The sequence below is a fragment of the Grampus griseus genome, assembly GCF_964374135.1.
Source record: "Grampus griseus genome assembly, chromosome: 12".
Lineage (NCBI taxonomy): Eukaryota > Metazoa > Chordata > Mammalia > Artiodactyla > Delphinidae > Grampus > Grampus griseus.
Window position 1 is genome coordinate 50,665,378 of NC_139006.1, and position 25,019 is coordinate 50,690,396.

Here is a 25,019-nt window from a genome sequence, read left to right on the forward strand (position 1 = left end):
ACTTAACTTTCAGTTTTTGGCTGACTTTTCCTACAGTCTGGTGTCTAACAAGGAGCTTTTGCTTCTCTTAAGTGCTGACCCAGGAGCTGAGACCTGTGATGTGGATACCAGCCACCTCTTGCACCATTAGGGGAGAAACAGAATAGAGGATATGCCTGTTTGAGAGCATTACCCTTTACAAAATGGCTCTGAAGTTTATAACATGCTTTACAGATGAAATTCAGTCATCTGCTGAACATTTATGGAGTGTGTGTGATGTATAAGGCCCAGTGTTCGACTCAGTGGGTGATAGAAAGATAAGACGTCTTAATTCCTGCTGTAGTTAAAGGTAAGACATAAAAATAGTTATAGTTAGAATAAAAGTCGATTCAGTGATTTAGACATTTGTCTCATACTTATTAAGCACCTACTGCTATGAATCAGACACTGCTCGGCACGGTGAATTCAAAAATGCCTTCCAGGACCCCCAGTCAAATGGGTGGACTTGGCATACAAAAATACACCTGCGTGATAACGTCAGTAGAGGTGTGTGGAGGGAGAGGTTTGCGGAGGCGAGAAGCGGTTCCTTGAATCCCAGCAGCATGTCAGCAGGAACAGCCCTGGGTCCTGGGAGTACAAAGCCTCTGCCTTCACGGAACTTTGGGCTGAGTGTTACATGAATCTGGCAGATGGACAAGCAGAGGCCATTTCAGACAGAGGAGTCAACACATGTGGAGACGTGGAAGCCAGAGACAGCATGGCACACTGGAGCCTGGGCGTGGTTAGCAGGGCAGGGCCCCTGAAGGAGGTGCGGATGCGTGGCCGGCTCATGCTGGGCATTGTCCCCAAGGCTCTGTCGGGGACGCTCTTCCACGGGCTCTTCTGTGGCTTCCCGTCTCCTCAGCAACACTGCCTCAGAAAAGCCTTTCCTGATCACCTGGCAGAGAGGAACAGCCCACACCCTTGCTAACACAGCACCTGTCCTTTTTATTTATTTATGGAGTGCTCCTTACTAGCTGACACTTTTTGTTTATTTTTGTTTATTGTCCGTGTCCCAGCACTTGGCTACAGTTCCATGAGAGCAGGAACCCGGTCTGTCCTGTTTATTGCTGTATCCCTAGCACCTAGAACCCAGCATAAAACTAGCATTTGATAAATGTTTGTGGAATCAATGTAAGTATGGAATGTTTTACTATGAATTTTGGATTTTATTCTATAGACCAGTGGCTCTCAATATTATTCTTCTCTAGACCACTTTATACCAAAAAATTATTGAAGACCTCAAAGATTTTTTTGTTTTGTGGGTTATGTTTGTTAATATTTATTATATTAAAGATAAAAACCTAGACATTTTAGACACTAATTCATTTAAAATAATAATAAATCCATTACATGTTGATATAAATATATTTTTAAAAATACCTGCTTTCCAAAGCAAAAAATTAGTGAGGAGTGTGGCAGTGTTTTATATTTGTGCAGATCTCATTGTCTAACTTCTCATAGCTGGATTCTCAGATTTTCTTTTGTATTCAGTCTTTTATGATATCATATGTCATGTAGCCTCTGGAACTCAGCTACATACTCATGATGGAATGAGAGTAAAAAGGCAAATAATGACTTGATATTAGTATACGATTAGTTTTGACCTTGCAGGCTCCTTGAAAGGATCTTGAAGACCCCCAGATGTGGTCCCCAGGCTACCATTTGAAGATCTGCTGCTGTAGGTGGTTGGTTTTCTAACTTTTTAGTAGCAAGAGTATGTTCTCAAATAATATCTTCTACCAAGCTCCAATGTATAGCTAAAGATAGAGCTGTTTGGGTTAAAGTGCATCTGTGTTGGGCATTAGGTCCCAGGAGCCCTGAATTCCCTTTCTTTCTCATTGCTCGGCTAAGGAATGGTACCTCCAGGGTGGGAACATTGTGTGAGAGAGTAAGGCAGGTGAGCTCTTTACCACTTGGTACCATAGTTAAATTTCAGTACGTATTTTATTTAATGGCTTTTAATATATCATAGCTTACTGTATTTTTGCGTGAACTACTAGTATCTTATAAAGGCCATTTTCCCGTAAATACACGATCATTGGTTTGCTTTCATAAAAAAAAATTAATTGCAATCAGAGACCTTATTTTGTTTGAGGTTTACTTTTCCAATTTTGTTTAAGAAACTTTACTGAAATTTGCAGGAACCTTATAGAAATATTTATGTCAGTAAACATTACCTAACTCAGGTTTTTAAAAACAAGTTGCCTTCTTTACACATCTGAGAGTATGTAAAATAAAATTCAGTCAAGGCCCAATATGTAATCAGACAGAAGTGAAGAGGTAGAAGTGGTCTAATTCTACTTGCCAAATACAGGAGGGATTCTCACGGTCGGGAGAGTGGAGGAGAGTGGCAGCTGGCCAGAGTCAGACTGGCGCCTGCACAGGTGCTGTAAGCAGCATCACCACTGGCTGGCTTTAGTATGTTGCTGTGTTTAAAATGCAGTTATTTGCCTCAGGAAACATCCTCAAGTTGGCCTATTTTGTGACTACGTGGAACTGTTTCTAATGTTTTTTTTATCTTGAAAAAGGATCACAAGTTTCCTGTAAAGCTTCTGGTTTTGCAAGTAAATCCTGTCTACATTTTGTAGGTTCTGTTCTTTGGGAGTTTTATCCAATAGACAAAATAAAATGACCATGTTATAACATTAATCAATTACCATCATCATTACCTGTATCATTAAAAAGAGAGAGAGATCATCCGTTGTGTATAATCATAACACAATGTTTATATAGAATACAAACTCTAGCTTTATTTTCTACCTTTTAAGAGGTGGAAGGGAAAATTGAGGGATACCGAGAAAAGCAATGAAAATAATTGCAGGACTGAAAAGTACAGTCTTGGTTTTGGAGTTAAATGTTTTAAGGTGTGATTTAGTTACTATTCAACTTCATACATGATTCTTCTTATGAAAAGAGAAAAATCTGTTTTAAAGAGTTACAAATAGGGCACATCTCCATAAAAGGTAGAATGAGATATAATTGGGCAAATTACCTTGTAAATTAGGTTTAACATTCAAAAGAACTGCCTAATAGTAATACCAATAAATTCCTAATTATCTTTAGAAATATGAGGGATGATTCTCATTTAACCATTCTCTCAGTAAATATTCAAGTCTATTTTGATCGTATCATAAGTTTATTTTAAAATTTCATTTATTTTAATTTTTTGAATAGGTAGCATCATAACTTTCTGAGCAGCATCTCCAGTTATTAATATTAAAGTGCGCCTGTGTTTCTTTGAAGTGGATGGAGTCATATAGTATTAACATATCTGTAGACTGCTCATCATCCTCCTTCACATCAAGAGAAGAGGAAAATACTCATAATTTCTTATAATTGTATGTCTAATAAAAATTAATTGGTGATATGTGGGGGAAATAATGTTTTAGTAATAGCTACCTTGTTTAAGCTCGCAGTCCCTTCACCTTACTCTTGATCCTTCTACTTAAAGGATCCCTATTTTTTCTTTCCATTGCTCTTCCTACCTTCTGTGATACAATTCACTTTACTTAGTTTATTGTTTGCTGTCTGTACCTCTCTTCCCACATAGGTTGTTTTTTTGGGGGGGGGTGTTATAATTTCTCATAATATTTTTATTTTTATTTTTTTAACATCTTTATTGGAGTATACTTGCTTTACAATGGTGTGTTAGTTTCTGCTTTATAACAAAGTTAATCAGCTATACATATACATATATCCGCATATCTCCTCCCTCTTGCATCTCCCTCCCATCCTCCCTATCCAACCCCTCTAGGTGGTCACAAAGCACCAAGCTGATCTCCCTGTGCTATGTGGCTGCTTCCCACTGACTATCTGTTTTACATTTGGTAGTGTATATATGTCCATGCCACTCTCTCACTTCGTCCCAGCTTACCCTTCCCCCTCCCCGTGTCCTCAAGTCCATTCTCTACCTCTGTGTCTTTATTCCTGTCCTGCCCCTAGGTTCTTCAGAACCACTTTTTTATTTTTTAGATTCCATATATATGTGTTAGCATACGGTGTTTGTATTTCTCTTTTTGACTTCACTCTGTATGATAGACTCTAGTTCCATCCACCTCTCTACAAATAACTCAATTTCATTTCTTTTTATGGCTGAGTAATATTCCATTGTATATATGTGTCACATCTTCTTTATCCATTCATTTGTCAGTGGACACTTAGGTTGCTTCCATGCCGTAGCTATTGTAAATAGAGCTGCAATGAACATTGCGGTACATGACTCTTTGGTTTTCTCAGGGTATATGCCCAGTAGTGGGATTGCTGGGTCATATGGTAGTTCTGTTTTTAGTTTTTTAAGGAACCTCCATACTGTTCTCCATAGTGTCTGTATCAATTTACATTGCTACCAACAGTGCAGGAGGGTTCCGTTTTCTCCACACCCTCTCCAGCATTTATTGTTTATAGATTTTTTGATGATGGCCATTTTGACTGGTGTGAGGTGATACCTCATTGTAGTTTTGATTTGCATTCCTCAAATGGTTAGTGATGGTGAGCATCCTTTCATGTGTTTGTTGGCCAGCTGTACCACATAGGGTTTTTGAATGCGTTAATCTTTGTGTAGTTTAGTGATACATGCCAAGTGCGTAGAACAGTGTTTGGTACATATTTGTTAATCAAATGAATCATTTTTTTCTTTGGCTTTTAGAAGTAGAGGTACATTTCTTCTGGGGAAAAATACTCAGCAAACTATTCAAAGTGTTTAGAGGCTTCAGTTTCTGGCAGTGTGGCAAATTAGAGAGTGGAAAAAAAAAAGTCTCCACTTATTAAACATCACAAATACTGGGCCAGATATTCATACCTTTTAAACCCATAGTTGAGCTGACAAGCAAGTAAGGAAATGCCTCAGTGGTCAAAAGCAAGAACTCTTGAATCCAGGGAGGTAAGCTAATGGTGATGTGGCGCTATGCTGGGGGTGCTGGTATCTGTAGATCCCTCGAGGCCTAGAGCTTTGGATTTTGCAGGGTGACCATGGGGTACTAGGCAGAGTCTTGGGATCAAGCAAGGTGAAAGGTCCAGAGACTCTGGTAGAAAGCTGAAACTCCCTGAAAGGTGTTGGTAAATAAACTAGGAAAAAATTTAAAAACTTGTACCACAGTGCAGGGGTGGGGGACAATAGGAGTACGGTAAGGAGGATTGCCTGTCTCAGCTTGTCTTTCATTGGGAAGGTGAGCGGTCTTCCCTGAGAAATGATAACTACAAGTCCACTCTTCACTGGGTTTGGGATTGGAGCTCATGCTACCTGAATGGCACAAAGCAAACAAACTAACAGAAAAACAAGCCAAGAAGTTAGTGAAAGGTGATCTCAGGTTGTTAGAACTGAGAAGCAAAGCAGATCCTCTCTGGAGGAATATAGGAACACATACTTCAGAGAATTGATACAGTTAAGTTTCTACGAACATGAGCTCACAGTTGAAAAAAAAAATCAAAAGCTCTTCAAATAAGCTACGATGAGTTAATCAGTGGAACTAGGAAACCATATAGTCAGGCACCAGAAACTGCAGATATTCTAGTTGTTAGATATAGAATATAAAATAAATGTTTACTGTGTTCAGATAGTATAAAAATATAGCTAAGGAGCAAGAGGCTATCAAAAATAATTAGACAAGCTGAATTCAGCAGAGCATAAAGGAAATACTGTATATTGAACAAAGAGTTTACTCCAGGAAGACAAGCTTGGTTCTGTGTTAGAAAATCTGTTAATGTAATTATCCACATGAACAGTTTAAAGCTTTAAAAAAACAAAAACGTATTCTAAAAGATACAGAAAAAGCATTTAATAATATTCAACATTCTTTTAGGATACAAACTCATTCCAAAATAAGGATAGGAGAGAAATTCCATAACCTGACAAAGGGCATCTGCAAAAAACCTACAGCTGACATCATACTTGATAGAGAAACATTAAAAGTATTCCTTTAAAAATCAGCAACAATGTAAGGATGTCCTTTGTTACCTCATTTCTGCAGCATTGCACTGGAGCTGCTAGTCAGTAAGGCAAGAAAGGTTACAGGCTTTAAAGAATGAACAGAATGGTCATCCTTAGAGTCAGTATGAATATTCTCATAGAAAATTCACCAGACCACAGATAAATGTTTAGGATTTATAATAGTTAGCAAGTCGCTGAATATAAGATCAATATAGTAAAATCAGTTCTGTTACTCTAAACTAGCAGCTCACAATAAAAATGTAATTAAAGATTTTCACATCAACTATACTCCAATAAAATTTTTTTTTAAATTTCACAATAGTGAAAAAAAAAGCTCCATGGGAATAAATATAAAAAGAGGTAACAAGATCTTTATATATAGAAAGTTTAAAAAATGTATTGAAAGACGTTAAAGGAGACCTAAATAAATGTGGGGACACACTATGTTCATAGGGAGAAAGACTGTTTCTTGTAAATATATCAATTAACCTGTCATTGATATATAAATTCGTTGTTATGTCCATAAAAACCCTGTAGGGTATGGTTTTGTTTGTTTTTGTGAAACTTGACAAGTTAATTTAAAAATTTATTTTGGAAAGGAAATGTCTAAGAATAGCCAAGATATTTCTGAAGAGTACTTGTCCTACCAGATTTTAAGACTTAATGTAAAGCTTTAATAATTGAGTTAGGGCTTCCCTGGTGGCGCAGTGGTTGAGAGTCCGCCTGCCGATGCAGGGGACGCGGGTTCGTGCCCCGGTCTGGGAAGATCCCACAGGCCGCGGAGCGGTGAGGCCCGTGAGCCATGGCCGCTGAGCCTGCGCTTCCGGAGCCTGTGCTCCACAACGGGAGAGGCCACAACAGTGAGAGGCCCGCGTACCGCAAAAAAAAAAAAAATTGAGTTAGTGTAGTATTAGGGCAAGGATACACAAATAGATACAGTAAAAAAAAATTGAGGCAAAAAAAACAAAACAGAACTCTACATACATGGATATCTGATATATGACAGAGCTGGTGTTACAGATCAAATAAGGAGATGGAATCCTCTGTAAACGGTATTGGGATTTATTGTTAGAAGGCAGGGGAGAGGATGGTTTCTTACCTCACACCATATTTAAAAAAAAAATTCCAGATGGATTAAAAATTTGTGAAAGGCAAAATATAAGCCTTCAGAATAAAATATTAGAGGGTATTTTATGATTTCAGGCTTTCTTAAGTAGTTGCCAAAAGCACACCTGTTGAAGGAAAAGGTTAATAAATTTGTGTATATTAAAACTGAGATCTTTTGTTTCTTGTTTAAAACAGAAAGAGCGTGTAAAGACAGGTCACAAGTACTCAAATAGAAGATATTTCTAACACATACAGCTGACAAAGATTTTTTAAATCACAGTAATATATACACATATATGTATATATGTCCATGCACATACATATGTCAATGTGAAAAGATAAACGGGCAATAGAGAGGAAAAGCTTTTCGTAGAAAAAAATGAATATTTGTCAACAGGGAAATGCAAATTAAAACTACATTGACAGAATTATAAAAGCTGAATAATACCCAGCATACTCCTGTAATGCTCTGTGGCCAAGGTCAGCAAACCTTCTGTTTTAGGCTTTGCAGGCTGTACAGTCTCTGTTGTAATTACTCAGCTTTGCTGCTGTAGAGCAAAAGTAGCCATAAACCATACATAAACAAATAGAATGGGTGTGGCTGTGTTGCCATAAAATTTTATGTATAAAAATAGTGGTTTGCCAACCCCTGCTCTGTGGCACCAAAGATAATGAATTATTAATACATAAACGTGGACACGTCTTACAAACTAGACTACAAAGGTAGCAAAACATACATTATAGTATGATTCCATGAATGTACATTCCAAAGGTAGACTGTAAAGAATACAGATTTATGGGTTTTACCGTGGTTACTGGAACTTGACAGACTTTGTCAAGGCCAGAACTCAAAATCGATGTTGGCCAAAGTACCTAACTTTTTAAAGCATCAGTTTTCTTATCTGTAAGATGATGGGCATAGGCATAATAGTACCTAGCTCATTGGATTGTTGGGAAGATTATTTTACATAGTGCCCCTAAAAGTGCTTAGCACAAAGTTAAAAGTTCAGTAATTGTTGCTATGCCTTTATTCTCCTTTTAAAATTTACATTCCTATTAAAAGAAAGGATAAACTTTCTTGCTTTGGGAACTCTAGGTATTTTTTATCCAGCCTTGCACTGCCTGTAGTTAACGTGACTGACAGTAAGGCTTGAAATACCCTCACCCTGAAGTCTTGAATAAGGTTTAATTTCTTTCAGTTAGCACAGTGTTTGAGACCCTCTGATGTTTTAGTGTCATGTTTAGATCACCAAACTCCATGTAGCTTGCTAAATACCTGACAGAAACAGTTTCCAGTGTCACTTAACCTTCCTCTGTAGCATTTAGCATGTGCCACGCTCCAGGTTCTTCTCTGACCTCTTAGACCTTTCAGTTCTCTAAATGCTGCCCACCCCTAAAATCATGACTTATCAGCTTTTTCAGCTGAAAAATGAAGATAAAACCCATTCAGACAATTTTCCCCTCAATCTTCTATGTGTGGCTTCTGTTCTCTATAACTTTCTGTCATACCACCCTGATCACAGATGTTTATAGTGTCTCCTCTTTAAGGATAGTGACATTGTCTAACTCATCTTTGTTCTCCCAGGGTCTGGCAGCATGCTTGGCATATAGTACATAGGTGCTGATTATATTGAAGTTAAGTGAATGAATGTATTCATGCCTTGATTTTGTTCATACAACACCAGTGTTTGCAATATTTGGCCTGCCAAAGTAGGATGTTAAATCTGTTTGTAACCCTAAAGTAGCTTTTAGCTAGCTGAAACAAACTTAAAAGTTATTTCTTTATATTCTAAAAATTCCAACATACGTAAAAGTAGAGGAAATACTAAAATGAACCCCCTGAAACCTGTTTCCATCTTCCAGATTCAGCAGAGGTTAAGATTTGCCACATGTGCTTCACTTCTCCATCTTTCCCATCACCTTCCTGCCAACCCCAAGTATCTTTTTTTTTAATTAGTTTTTATTGGAGTGTAGTTGATTTATATTGTCGTGTTAGGAGCCCAAGTATCTTAAAGCAATATGAGACACCATGCTATTTTACCTCTAAAATTCTTCAGTGTGGATCTTTTAAAAGTGAGAACGTTTTCAAATCTATCCATAATGATGTTATCATTCCTAATAAAACTAACAATAATTCCTTAGTATCATCTTCTACCCAGTCCATAGTCATATTTTCCCAGTGGTCCCTATAGTGTCTGTTTGAGTTGGTTTGTTGATTCAAAAGTCAAACAAATCCACACATTACATTTGGTTTTCATGAAAAAACTCTTCTTATGAAGAGATAAAGCAATACCTAGTTTTTATTATTTCTCACCCCCCTTTCTTTTTGTTTTTTTTAAATACTCTCCCTCAAGATTAGGGTTCTTTATAATAAAACCAGAGACTTTGCAATTTTAGGTAAATGTTTCATCTCCCTTGAGACTGCTTTGCTGTTCTTTTTTGTTAATCAAGCACTTTAACGTGTATAGGGCAGTACTGCACTTAACAGCACAGCAAAATGCGAGACTGAAGGTTGTTAAATTTAACTGTTCTCTGCAGTACTGTTAGGACTTTTCATTAAGGCTGTAAAATTATTTTATGTTCATTAAAATGTATATGCTCTTTGATAACATTTAAACATATCTTAAATATTTTACAGTAATTTTTCTTGAATTTATGGTTTTATGGAGGAGGCTAAATTTAGGCTGTAACACAGTATGTGTATTTGGAAAAATCTGCTCACGGATGAACTTAATTCTTACATACTCTAAAGCTGAAACGGAGAAATGTCATCTGCAAAAAATTTATCTTTTAGTTATGGTATTTTTGTCGGTAATAAAGAAAAACATGTGTAACTGTTCAGTGTATAATAAGGGAAGATAATTACCCAAGTGTTTAGAGGTTTTAGAAGAATGCAATTTTGAGAATTAAGTGGAATTTTAAAAAATAGTGCAGAAGTAATGTTTTGAGTTACTGATGTGAATTAAATAACAGGATTATTTCAGGGACTTTTTCAACAGTTTTCCTGTTAACTTTCTATTATATTGTTAAGTGAATAACATCCTAATTGCAGTGGTTTTGAGGGTTTCTGAGAGCAGGAAGCAAATCCTATGTCTACTCCCAAAGAGCTGAAAAAATTCCAAGAAAAGGCACTTGGGATGTTATCTCCTAGCATGGACCTTACCTAGTGTCAGTGCAGAAGTCCTTAACTAGTATCAGAAGCCATGTGAAACTAGGAGAAAACTAAATTGAGGCAGTGAGGTAGAGAATAGCTATTCACAAAAACAAAAGGCAAGGGGCCAGAAAGTTGAGTAAAAACAGCAAGAGAGAATGCAGAAACAATATAAGCTAAGAAAAGAAGTTAAGTGGCATTAGAGAGTAACCAAATTAGGAGGAAAAAAACCCACAAAAACCAAAACCAGTGTACCAGATTGCTGACTAGTTAAGGAAGAAGATGAAGAGTGTTTGGTAGTGTGTGGTACCTGTGATAAGTCTATGAAGTAGAATTCATGACTAACTAGAGTACCATCTTTCTGTAACATGCTAATAAATGAACAAAGGGTTGTTTTTTTTTTTTTAAGTAAATATTTCAGACCTAACTAAATATTTCAGACCATTATCTTGGACCAAAATCTGATATCTACCCCCATCCCAAATTTGTTTTCATTTGGTCTGTTGAGCAAATTTTAAAACTTTTTCAATCCCAAAAGGTCACTTAAGTTAACCTCCAAGTAACGTAAGACAGTGTTTAAGTGAAGTAGTTCTCAAAAGACCCTTCATGTTTGCAGTCGTAAAAGACAACCAAATTTCATTTGAGGGTACTATCGTCCTTTGATATTTTTTCTTCCTTCTGTCTCCAGATGATTCAGTGGAGGAGGAGGAGAAAGTATGGCACTGAGCTCTGGGGAGTGCATGGGAGAAAGGAAAAATAGGGAAAAGGGAATGACAACAGAGATTTCCATTTAGTCTGCAAATTGTTTTTGGTTTTTCTCATCCCAAGCCCAGAGCCAAGAGACTGTGGGATCTTACAGTCTTGTTTGTTATCCAAACTGGCGGTAGCAGTGCTGGTGGTAATAGCGTAGCACTGTCTGCATTCTCAGTGTGGTTGGCCAGTTTCTAGTGGATTCTTTATCCACTCTGGTTGGCCACCTCATAGCACATATACATTGCCTGTGCATTTTGGCTTGATCTGTGGGCCAACAGCCATCTGTGGGTAACATTTGAGAATCTCTGTTTAAAATCTGAGAAGTAAAATATATTTTTTAAATAAAAGATTTTAAACATACAGTAAAGTACAGTAGCAGAAGCCCAGGAACGGTCATGAACTCACCTTTCCCCTGTGTCTTATCTTTACATTTTTCTCTACTTGATTCTCTTTCAGTTAGTATTAGGTTTGGCTGCATCTAAAAGATATGTTTCCCTTCTTCCCCCCAAAAAGAGGTGCTTTTAAAGAGAGTTTTTTTCCTCCCAGGACATGGCAGCTGTGTGGTCATCAAGCACCCTACTCCTCTTATCTTTCTGCTTTTCAGTCCTTAGCCTGTGGCTTGCTTTCTCAAGGTCTTCTCATGGTTGCAAAGAATGTCCTTGTAGCTCCATCCTTTGTGTTCATGTTTGGGCGTGAAGTCAGTTCCCTTTCAATACCTTTCCCATACCCCACCCAGTGATTTCTGGTTTGATCTTACTAGCTACCTTAATCTGTGTGGCAGGCCAGGATATGTAAATTGCCACTCATTAATACAGCAGTTTGATTTGTAGAAAGAAGAGGAAAGTAGATATTCAGTGAGGAACTAACAACCTGCCACAATTTAGGTCTTTTATATATAAAAAAGTTCCTATTGAAGCGCTTTCCTTCCTCCTCAGAGTTAACCATATGTGAATTTGGTACATTATTCTCATGCATATTATTTTACCTTTTACAGTACATACTTAAGTCCATGAAGTGTCTTATTTTAATATATTTTGAAACTATATAAATGGAACATACTGTGCATATGCAGATTGCTTTTTTCTTCATTCAGCATTGTTTACCCAGATAGATGCACATAGTTCTAGTTTAATTTTAACTAGTATGTAGTATTATACAGTTCATGTATCCTCTTGATGCACATTTATGTTGTTACCTTTTTTCCCCCATCATAAACAATGCTGCAGTCTTTGTACATTTCTCCTTATAAGTACGTGCAGAGTTTCTTCTGGGTGTATATCTAGAAGTGGAATTACTGAGTGATAGGGTAGTGCTTTCTTTAGCTTTGCTAGATATTGTCAGATTGCTCTCTGAAGTGGCTGTGCCAGATTACACTTATAACAACATTGTAGGAGTGGCTTTTTATTCCTTCCTGACACTTGTGTTGCTGCTCATCTGTTGAGGTCAAACTCATTTCCCTGAATACTGCTGAGGTTGAGTATATTTTCATATGTTCATTGGCTGTTTATGGTTCCTTGTCTGTGATTTGCCTGTTCATACCTTTTGGCTATTTTTCACTTGTGTGTTGTTGTTTGTTTTGATTTGGAGGAGTTTTTAATACATTCTGATACTAATCTTTTGCTGATTATTTCTGTTGTGGATATTTTCCCCCAGTCTCTGGCTTATCATTTAAATGTCTATGATGTTGGTTATATTAAAATTTTTAATTTTCATGTAGTAATTATTTTTTCTTTTATGGTTTGTGCTTTTTGAGTATTCTTTAAGAAATTCTTATGTAACCAGGGACATAAAGATATTTGCCTATATTTTCTTTTAAAGTTTTAGAGATTTGTATCCTTAAATCTTTAATCCACCTGGAATTGGTTTTTTGTATGGTGTGAGGTAGGGATTTTATTTTTACATATGGACGAACATTTATTAAATAGCCCATCCCTTTCATACTGATTTGTAGTGCCACCTGTGTCATGTGTTGTTTGTATGTTCATGTAGGTCTGATCCTGGACTCTCTATTCTGTTTCACTGGTCTTTTAATCTGTCTCTGCCCATGATTCACACTGACTTAATTACTGTAGCTTGATTGATATATGGTAGACAGAGTTCCCTCACCTTGTTGTTCAAAATCTTATTGGTTTTCATGGCTTTGCTATTCAGTATGATTTTAGCATCTGCTTTTAAAGTTTTATAAAAGACTACATTGAGATTTTGACTGGAGCTGTAGTCATATAGATTAATATGAAGAGAATTTACTTCATTTTTTAAAAGGTCTTTCTAAGCATTTTTGTAGTTATTATTGGCAAAGGAATTCATTGAATTTTGTTTTTTAAATCTTTTTAAAAATTTATTTATTTATTTATTTTTGGCTGCACTGGGTCTTTGTTGCTGCGTGCGGGCTTTCTCTAGTTGCCCCAAGCGGGGGCTACTCTTCGTTGTGGTGCACGGACTGCTCATTGCAGTGGCTTCTCTTGTTGCAGAGCACAGGCTCTAGGCGCGCGGGCTTCAGTAGTTGTAGTATGCGGGCTCAGTAGTTGTGGCTCATGGGCTCTAGACCGCAGGCTCAGTAGTTGTGGTGCACGGGCTTAGTTGCTCCGTGGCACATGGGACCTTCCTGGACCAGGGCTCGAACCCGTGTCCCCTGCATTGGCAGGCAGATTCTTAACCGCTGCACCACCAGGGAAACCCAAGAATTCATTGAGTTTTGTATGTTGATCTTGAATCCAGCAACCTTGCTACAAGTTCTCATTAGTTCTAATTGCCTTTATTTTCTTGGATTTGCTATCATTTCTTTTGTTGTTTTTCTGTTTTCGTCTTTCCAATTCTTAAATCTTTTGTTTCTTTTTCTTGTTTTACTGTTCTGGATAGGAATTCTAGTACATTGTTGGAAGGGAAAAGTGATAGAAAGCATTTTTGTCCTTTTCCTAACTTCAAAGGGAATGCTTACAACACTTCATCAATAAGTATTTTGTTTACTGTAGATTTAGGGCAGATATCCTCTCTCAGGTTAACAAAATTCATTCTATTTCTAGTTTCCTAGCATTCATTTGTTTTTGTGTTAAATATCATGAATAGGTGCAAGGTTGTATTATTTCACATAAAATGTTAAGTCCCTTGCTACCATATAGTTAAGCTTCCTCCCACCTCTATCCTTGGCTCTAATTTTGTCATATATTATGTCTTCATATTAATAAATTGTACAATACAAAGTTATAAATTTTGTTTTAATCAGCCATGTCTTTTAAGAAATCAGGAGGGAAAAAAACCAGGCTTTTGTATTTACTGATATTTACCATTGCTGATGTTTTTCATTTCTCCTTACAGATCTGAGTTTCCATCTGGTGTCATTTTCCTTCTGCCTGAAGAACTTCTGTTAGCATTTCTTGTAGTGCAGGTCTATGAGGCATGAGTTGTTTTGGCTTTTTCTTTATCTGAAAATGTCTTTGTTTCATATAATGAGAAGTCATTCTTTTTTTCTCTGTATTTAATATGTCTTTTTCCTCTCTCTGCTGCTTTCAAGATTTTTTCTGAATCTTTAATTTTCAGCAGTTTGAATGTGATGTGCTCTAGTTGTGATTTTCTTTGTATTTATCTTGCTTAGGGTTCACTGAACTTAGATTTGCAATTTTATGTTTTCTACCAACTGTGGACATTTTCAGCTCTTATTTTTATGTATACTTTTCTGCATAATTTTCTCTGTGCCCTACTTTCTGGGACTCCAGTTTCACTTATGTTAAACTTTATGGTTCTGTACCTCTGCTCAGTGAGCTCACTGAGGCTCTTTGTTTATTAAAATATTTTTCTTTCCACTCAGATCTTCAGATTAGGTTATTGTTTTTTTTATCTGTCTTTACGGTGACTGACCCTGTATTCTGTTGTTGCTAATTTGCTTTAAACCTGCCGAGTAAATTTTTCATTTCAGACTGTATCTTTGTGTTCTACATGGTTCTGTACGGTTCCATTTTGTAGTTTTCATTTGTCTGATGAGAGTTCCCTCTCTTTATTATTAAGTTCCTGAACATATTTATAGTTGCCACTTTATAGTATTTATAGTAGTCCTCGTCAACTAATTCCAACGTCTGAGTAATCTTGCGTTCGGTGTGTATTGACTACTTTTTTCTCTTGACTGTGGGTCACATTTTCCTGTTTATTCTCATGTCTAGTAAGTTTTTATTGTATACTGGGTATTGTGGATATGTTTTTGTGACCTGCAATTCTGTTTTGTCTGAACGATTATTGACTCTTTGTTGCTCTAGCAGGCAGTCAACTGACTAGACCTAAACTCCAAGCTCTGTTTACCCTGCATTGGGCAATAGCTGATTTCTTTGTTCAGTTCTTACAGCTGTCTGGCTGTTGCTTTCATTTTGGACCTCTGGAGTCTCTTCCGTGTTGTATGGTCCAGGGCTTACCTAAGGATTGTGGTGGAGGTTATATACGTATTTCGGGGTTCCCTCTTTTCTAGGATATCTCCCCTCACTTTCCTATTGCTCTTTTAGCTCCGGACTTCATATTTTGATGCCATGAACCAATGTGATTGTGAATTCCTTCTTGAACTTCAGCTTCTCTACACAGTGTTGGCTGGTATCTGCCCTCAGGCATGCACTTGTATAAAGGCAGAGCTCACCTAGCATAGTTCCCCTCTTTCAAGGGTTGGCTTCTGTCTAGTTTCTGCCTTTGATTGCTCTCCAGTGCGTTTAGTTGTTTTTATCTTTCGGCCAGAGTTTATGATTGTTGTTTGTGGGAGGGTTAGTCCAGTATAAGCTATTCAACCTTTATGTGTGTAAATCTTCTGTGCTTTCAATTTTTTTTTTAAAAAAAAGCCTTTATTTTGAAAACAGTTTTAGGTTTACCATAAAATTGAGAGGAAAGTACAGAGATTTCAGTCCATATGCCCCCTGCCCCCACAAATGCATAACCTCCTCATTATCAGCATCACTCACCAGTGGTGAGTGGTGCATTTTTTTGTTGTTGTTTTAACCAAGGATAAACCTACATTGACACATTATAATCAGTCAAAGTACATAGATTGCCTAAGGGTTCACTCTTGGAGGTGTGTATTCTTTGAGTTTGGACCAATATATAAAGGCACGTATCCATCATTATAATATCATACAGAGTATTTTCACTGCCCCCTAAATCCTATCCTCTATTTATCCTGACCTCCAGCTCCCATCCCTGGCAACCACTGATTTTTTTTTTTTTTTGCTCCATAATTTTGCCTTTTCTAGAATGTCTTATAGTTGGAATCATACAGTATGTAACCTTTTCAGATTGGCTTTTTTCACAGTAATGTAATTTAAGTTTCCTTCATGGCTTTTCATAGCTTGATAGCTCATTTCTTTTTAACACTGACTAATATTCCATTGTCTGGATGAACCACAGTTCGTCCATCCATTCACCTACTGAGGGACATCCCAGTTGCTTCCAGTTTTTCGCAATTATGAATAAAGCTACTGTGTAAACATCCCTGTGCACGTTTTTATGTGAGCGAAAGGTTTCAGCTTCTTTGGGTAAATACCAAGGAGCCTGATCGCTGGATGGTATCATAAGAATATGTTTAGTTTTGTAAAAAACGGCCAAATTGTCTTCTAAAGTGGCTGTACCATTCTGCATTCTCACCAGCAGTAGATGATGGTTTCTGTTGGATGAGAGTTCCTTGCCAGTATTTGGTGTTGTCAGTGTTCTGGATTTTTGCCATTGTAGTAGGTGTGTGGTGGTATCTCGTTGTTTAAATTGTATTTTCCTGATGATGTATGATGTGCAGCATCTTTTCATATGTTTATTTGCCATCTCTATATCTTTGGTGAGGTTGCTTTCACTTTTAACTTTTCTGAATCCTTATGTTTTTGATGTATGTATCGTAAATAGCATATAGCTTTTATTTTAAAAAGTCCAATCTGATAACTTTTAATGAATACATTTAACCTTTTTATCTTCATTTAAATTACTTATGTATGGGGAATTTTTTCTACCATTTTGTTTTGTGCTTTCTATATTTGTGGGTTTTTTGTATTAGGATTTTTTTTTTTTTTTTGGCTGCATTGGGTCTTCGTTGCTGTTGCAGGCTTCTCATTGCGATGGCTTCTCTTGTTGCGGAGCACAGGCTCTAGGTGTGCGGGCTTCAGTAGTTGTGGCGCGTGTGGGCTTCAGTAGTTGTGGCATGCGGGCTCTGTGACATGTGGGATCTTCCCGAACCAGGGCTCGAACCCATGTCCCCTGCAGTGGCAGGCGGATTCTTAACCACTGTGCCACTGGGGAAGCCCTGGATTTTTAAAATGATTTTAAGTTCCTTCCCATTTTATTCCGAATTGATTGGTTTTCTTATTTCTCCTTTTTGCAGTTTGGTTTTTGATTACACATACTGTTTTTACTTAACTAGTTGTTACCTTTTAATTTAAAAAAATACTTAATTTAAAAAAGTCTAAAATTAATCAAATATCTCTGCTCTATACCTAAACACAGCAAGCTTAAAATGCTTTAATTTCAGTTACCTTTATTCCTTCTTACATGGCATTTCTTTCTGTTATTTTCATTCATTTACAAATAATTATTGAATTCTTCTACCATGTGCCAAGTTCTCTTCTAGGTGCTGTAGTAATAGCGTTAAACAAAATAGAGGCTCTGCCCTCATGAAGCTTACAAGATAATTAATAAACTAATTATGATATATTATGTTGTAAATTAGTGTTTGGTGCTAGAATGGAAAGTAAAGCATTAGGACAAAAATAAAGAATGACTTGGGGTGGAGATGCTATTTTATATATGAGTTTGTGCTGTCTTCAGACATTTGATAAGATTTTTAGGACTCAAGTGTGAAAAACATGATTCTCTTGCTGGAGGAGCTTGCATTCTAACCAGAGTCACAGGAAGAAGTTACAGATGTGGGAGCCATCAGCACATGGTGGGTAATGCTTTACAACTGGTGGATTTCCCAACGAGGCTGTTACAGTGTCAGGCAGCATCCAGACAGATCCCGGGCAGAGTGGGATGAGCCAGAGAAGAAGACTGCAAAGCATAGTCAAAAAAGTGGGAGAACAAGGAATGACCCTGGAGCCAAGAAAAGAAGAGGTTATGTTTTACTTATAGCCTGCCTATTCTGCAAATAATTTAAGAGGCTGAGACATCAAGTAGAAGGAGTATGAGAAAGAGACTTGTCTTGGTAGTTAGGACATTAGAGTGACTTGATCAAAAACAGTTTCATTAAAGTGAAGCCAGACTACACTGAGTTGAGAAGTTGAGAAATTGGAGTCAGAATGAACACTACTTGCATAGAAGGTGGTAAAGGAAAGAAGAGAGAGAGAGTGATAATTTGAGGGGAAGAACTCAGGGCTAAGGTTGGTATTCTGGCAAAAATACAGAACAAAACCTTGGAGACTTTAGGGACTCTCTGGCCAGAAAATAAAATGGGCCTCTGGCCTGGAGGAGGTTTCTGCTGGATCCTTTACTTGCCAGAAACTGCTCCCCAGGATCTCTCGGGTTTTCCATTGCTGATGGTGGCAGTGTATTTCCTTGTATCTCAGTTCATGGTTGGGAGGAAAGATGTAAATTTTCTGAAACCTCAGTGTTCTGTTGTAATGATTTGTCATTTGTATTCAAGAGATAAAATTAAAAACATGGGAAAACTTCCCGTGACTATTGCTCCTCAAACTCCTTAGCGTGAGAGTCAAGATTTCCCCTGTTCTGAACACACCCTTTCAACCATATCTCCCAGTTTCTCTGTTTGCTGTCCCCTAGATGTCCCTTGATTTTCCTGCCTTCCTATTTTAGCTCACGTTGTTTTGTCCACTTGAAATATCCTTTTGCCTTTTCCTAATTGAAACCAATTCCCGTCATTCTCCTTCACCGGGTTCTCTCCTTTGTGCACTATAGCTCCTTGTAGCTTGGCACCTGTTGCAAAGATAGAAAAGCATTCTGTAAATTGTAAAGTGCCACAAAAACTTATTATATATCCTCCTAAACTACAAGCTCATGGAGGGAAGAAACTGAGCCTTCTTCATATTTATGTACATCAAACTACTTAGTTTTGTGTCTTGTACATACTTGATATTTATTGAAGTTTGAATGAATTAGGGATTTGTGATTCTGTGATAGCTTAAATAATGCTAAGAATGGGCATATTATACACCAGGTTCTACTTTGCAGCTGTTAAATTTATACTGAAATTCTGCTCCTATGCAGTCTCCTGTAAAAGTAGATTCCTTAATTTGGATCCTCCACTGGTTCACATCTCATTTTTTTCTTCACAGGATATGTGCCTATCTAAATCAGTAATTGTAGGTTGCAGAGTGATGTATTGGCATGCTTTTGACTATAGTAGCAGAATACCCAGTTAAACAAATAGGGCTTTATCCCCTCTGGTAACAAGAAGTCTAGACCTAGGAGATTTCAGGGCTAGTCTGTTAGTGGCTGCATGATACAACAGGGTCCCTTTTGCTTTCCATGTTGTCATCCTTAGCATGTTGATGTTGGCTTCCCTCATGACCTCAAGATGGCTGCAGCACTTCTAAGTATGCTCTGCAAACAATATCCAAAGCCAGAAAAGTATAGTTTCTCCTTCAGCATCTCTATGAGGGAGCATAACTTTTCCTGAATGCTTCCCAATAGATTTCCCCTAAGATCCTATTGGTTGAGATTTGGTTACTTACACTGGCAAGAGGAGTAGAACAGTCACAGTTGACTTGGACCAATCAAGAACAGGTAGTCTAGCAGAGAATGATCACTTGAATTCAGTTAGGGGTCTAATGCCATGAAAAACATGGGGTGGGAGATAAGGAACAAACAGTATCTGCCACAGGTGCTGTCTGTGTGTCCTTGGCCTTCCCACCTGGGAAGTTAATATCCTCATAGATTTCTAAGAGGAGGAGAGATACTTTCTACAGTATTTCCACTGAGCTTGGTGTTGGATCTCAGAAATACTTTATTCACTGATTCACTTATTCATGTAATAAACATTAACTGAGCACATATTTTGTGCCAGGTATTGTGCTCAGCATTGGGGAAGTAGCTGGTAAGACTTGGTCCTTGTCCTCAGGTGGTGGCTGGTGTATAGTCCAGTGGAATAGGGTGGCTGAGGTAATGGGGGGAGGAGAGAGTTATTCTGTAATAAACTGATTTTAGGAAATTTATTTTTCAACAGGAGATGTGGGACATGTGGATTTGGGATATGAATTCATTTGAAAAACCACTTTGGGGTAAGTTGATAGCTGGGAGTAAATGACTTGAGGGTTGTACTTCTCTTTACATTGGGATTTGCTCTTACTGTGATGTAGGTTCAAACTTATGTTCATTGGACTTTATGCCTCATATACACACAAGAAAATGGCTTGTACTAAAATCCTAGTGTAGTAATTTGAGAAATAAAACCATCAAGCATAGCCACAGTACTAATTAATATTCATGCATTCACTTCTCATTCAGGAGGTCAATTTGAAGACTAAATGAAGACCAGGTTTAGAAATAGAAAGATACTTATTATATACGGTTTAACCTGCTTGCGCTCAACCAATAATCCTGTCATGTGGACTGGAAAGCACTCATAGCACCAGTGTTATGGAGATGGAGGGTTAAAGTTTGTCTCTGAGCTTCTCGTTGCAGTACTCCAAATGGCCGTTTGAATTCTCATTGCATCAGTACAAATATAAAAGATTCCTGATTTTTCATTTCATCTAAGAAAGAGCCTCTAGAAATGCTATTTAATATTTACTGAGTGTTTACTATGAGTGTGTTGTGCATTACTTCATTTAATTCAGGGACTATAAGGTGGGTATGTTTTTCTCATTCAGAGGAATAAAAAGGCCCAGATTTATGCAAATAAAGTACAATTGTTAGGATCACATAACTAATACGTTTTGGAATTGAAATTTGAATTTCAGCATTTGGCCTAACAGACCCTCATTTCTGTTTTAAAATGCTGATTGTGTTGGGTGTCCCCAAGACCAACCCCAGGTTTAGTGACTGGCTAGGAGGGCTCATAGGATTCAGCATATGATCATAATAATGGCTAAGATTTATTACAGCAAAAGGATACACAGCAATATTACAAAGGGAAAAAGTGCGTGGGGTGAAGTCTGGAGGAGACTAGTCACTAGCTTCCAAGAGTCCTCTCCCAGTAGATTCCCACCGGATGAGCTTAATTCCTCCAGCAATGAATTTTGACAACACATGTGAAGTGCTGTCAACCAGGGAAACTAATTAGACTCTGTGCCAATGTTTTTATTGGACCTGGTAATGGAGCCACCTTCCACCTATCATGTACCAAAATTTCAGGCTCCCAGAAGGAAAACATGTTTTGCATAAACCATAATGTTTGTATAAACAGTTTAGGCACAGTGAGGCCCACTTATCATTTAAGGTAAGTTGTATATCATTGTAGGGAACTGTTTACCCTTCAAGTTCCCAGACACCAGCCAAGGGCTAACCTTGCAACCAAGCCTTTCTAAGGACAGTAATCTCAGTCTTACATCTTAGCTTTTATCCTGTACACTGATTTATTCATTTAAGGATATTGTTCTTATGATCATTTAGCTTCTGAAAAGTAATGAGAGAAGTAGGTATTATGGCAAACGAAGTTCTTTAGTGGTGTTTATTTTGAGGGTCCCATGACTGCCCACTATTTGATTTGCTGGAAAGACTGACACAACTCAACATAATGTTGTACTCATGGCTAAGTTTTTTTATTACGGCAAAGGTTACAGTGCAAGAACAGCAGGAAAAAGATATATGTAGGTGATTGCTAGAGAGATCAGGCACGGACTTCTAAATCTTCCCTCTGTGAGGATCACAGGGACACGATTTCCCCTCTAGCTGTGAGTGATAGAGACACGTACAAGATGTGTCGGACAGGGAAGCCCATGAGTATTCCAGTCCAGAGTTTTTATAGGAAGCTGGTTACATAGGCATACTACTGCCATGTGGCCAGCCATGGCAACTGAAACTTAGGGCTCCAGACCAGATACCAGGTGCTCATCATAAATCTTGATGATTACTTTAAACAATGCTGACAGCCTGGTACATCCTGACTCATCACCTCTAACATCCTTAACCAGTGACTGTGAACATTCCAGGAGTTTAGTTCTCAGAGTGTGGCCAGGGGTCATTGCCATGGCTGTAGGCATCCCCCAGGGTTTAGCAAGGACTGGGTAGGACTCTTTGTTAACTCTTTCCTCTCAGACTCCTACATGAAATAATGCTTCATTTGCTGAATGCAAAATTTAATGATGATATATTTTTATAATATGATACTCTATACTTAGAAAAAATAATTGATAGTAGAAATAGTTTGCAAATTTCACTTACCTGAGGGGAGGTTTGTAGATTCTTTTCTTTTAGGGATTTATATAATGGTGACTTTTGGATTTCCCATTTTTCTCCACAATTATTTGTATTATATACAGGTATATGTTATGTTAAAGAACGATACAGAAATATGAACTTAAATTAGTTGAATCAAGGTATTACAAAATTAACCTTCTCTCTGAAGGTCTGCCTCATGAGAAGCTTATAAACACAATGGGATCTCTTTTTTATGCAATTTGCAGATTCACAGAAATAACAGTTTTGCAGAAAGAAAATAACCCATAATTTAAAAATTGCCTGGTTCCAGGATTTGGAACCAATCTTTACTAGTTTATTTATTGCTCTTTGAAACCTGGTTTGTGTTATGCAAAAAAGAAAGACAAAGTAGATGGGGAAGTTTCCATGCTTGAATATGAGAAGTTCTGAGTTAACAAACTTGCATAGCTTTCCCTATTGCAGGACTTCACAGAACCTTTGGTGCAGTGATGGACAGCGAATGGAGTATGTAACATTTCCCTAACTTATTTGACCATGGAATTTCTTAAGTGCGGACTCTCCCTGTGGTCTTGCAAGCAGTGTTCTTTAGAGCAAAATAACAGGACATCGGGAAGCCCTTAAAGGGATTTAGCTAAAGGAGAGACAGAAACAAAACAACTATAGAAAAAAATTTAAAGAAAACCTTGTTGCAGAAAAGTTTAGTGTCTTACACTGCCTGATAAAACCTATTTAGAAACTTCCCTATCTGGATGTCTTTTTCCTGCCAGGTTTCCTGAGTTGATGTTTCTCTTTTGTAATGTGAATGGCGTGTCTCTTACACTGGTATTTAATAGTGTGATAAGAGCTTCTGTGGTGTGGATCACTGCCTTCATGCTCCTACCATCTACAGTGTCTGACATGGTAGCAAGAACGTAGTTGGCTAAGACTCAATAAATATCCAGACAGCATGGAATGATTGTGACTCTAAAATACTGAAGCCATTTTTTTTTAAGGAATAACAATATAGTAGACGTAAAGGTTAGGCGCTGTGCATTTATTTTAATAGTGCTGTCATTTGAAAAACACTTTTAGAACTTTTCTCATAGACTTCCCTTGAATTCCTCTTTTCATCTCCAACTTTTATTTATGACCTTTATGAATTTGTAATTGGTTTATTTTTTCAGAACAGTAGAATTTGTCTACCATAGACATGTAAGCACTTTTAACTACTAGATTTCTTTTGCAGTAGATGGAATATCATTTTAAGTAATTAAATGGTCGTCATAGCTAAGGAAGGCCAGTGGGTCAGAAGTAGCCAAGGCCCTCCTCAAGTAGTGAAAGGTGAGAATACTTGCTTTACTGTGTATCAAAAATTATTAGGGCTTCCCTGGTGGCGCAGTGGTTGAGAGTCTGCCTGCTGATGCAGGGGACACGGGTTCGTGCCCTGGTCCGGGAAGATCCCACATGCCGCGGAGCGGCTGTGCCCGTGAGCCATGGCCGCTGAGCCTGCGCGTCTGGAAAAAAAAAAATTATTATAAAGCTGTAATAATTAAGACAGCCATGTGGTGTAGGGATAGACAGACCAATGGAACAGAACATAGAACCTCAGAAACCTGGTTTATGACAAAGTTGGCATTGCACACTTCTAGGGAGAGGATGAACTTTTCCATAAATAGTACTGGGACAATTGGTTATCCACGTGGAAGAAGATGACATTGAATCTCTACTTAAACTGGAAAGGTAAAACTTTAAAATTTTTAGACCTTAAAACATTATTTTTAATGATCTCTAGATAGAGAAGAGTTTCTTAAGACATAGAAAATGTGAACTATAAAAGACACCTCTTGGGAATTCCCTAGCAGTCCAGTGATTAGAACTCCGAGCTCTAATTGCTTAGGGCCTGGGTTCAATCCCTGGTTGGGGAACTAAGATCCCGCAAACTGTGTGGCGCAGCCAGAAAGAAGAAAATAAAATAATAAAAGACACCTCTTGTTAAGAAGATAAGCTATAAACTGGAAAAGTTACTTGTAGTACATGTAACTGACATGGATTAGAATCTAGACTGTATAAAGATCTTCACAAACTAATAGGAAAAAGACAAAACGACCCCACCCAATAGAATAATGGACTAAACTTCAATAGGTACATTAGAGAAGAGGAAATGGAATGACCAGTAACGTCAGAGATGGTAGGAAAATGCAGATTCAAACTATATTAAGATAACAACTACACACTTACCAGATTGTCAAAAAATAAAATAGTTTGACATCAATAACTGTTGCCAAGGATGTAACACATCCAGAGCCCTCATTTTTCTTTCTAATTTGTTTCAAACACCTGGGAAAACAAATTTGCCATATTAGTCATATTGAAAATATGTATACCCTATGACCTAATTCCCCTAGGTATGTACTGTAGATCAGGGTTGATGTGACAACTCATGAATTAAGAAAGGTTTTTAACATCTTTAAATGGTTAAAAAAATAATATTTCATAATTTGTAATATGAAAATTAAATGAGATTCAAATTTCAGTGTCCATAAATAAAGTTCTCTTGGCATACTGTCACACTTTCTTGGTTACATATCACTTTTGGCTGCTTTTGTGGTACAACACCAGATTTGAGTGGTTGCAGTAGAGATCTTATGTCCCGCAAAGCCTAAAATGTTTACAATCTGGCCCTTTGCAGAAGAAGTTTGCTGACCCCTGGCACGTTTGTTCCAGGAAACGTGTTCAGGAATATTCATAGCAGTACTGCTTGTAATAACAGAAACCTAGAAATAACCACATGTTTATTAA

The 25,019-nt window shown here is 37.5% G+C and overlaps 1 protein-coding gene across 1 annotated transcript in view; it reads left to right on the forward strand.

Annotated features, from left to right (window-relative positions):
* Positions 1–1,071: 1,071 nt before the first annotated feature.
* GALNT1 (polypeptide N-acetylgalactosaminyltransferase 1) overlaps positions 1,072–25,019 on the forward strand; it is a 102,128-nt gene continuing 78,180 nt past the window's right edge. Inside the window, exons 1-2 of the mRNA XM_082668482.1 lie at positions 1,072–1,152; positions 20,086–20,140. The gene's annotated coding sequence lies outside the window, so the exon portion shown is untranslated. The remainder of the gene's footprint in view (positions 1,153–20,085; positions 20,141–25,019) is intronic.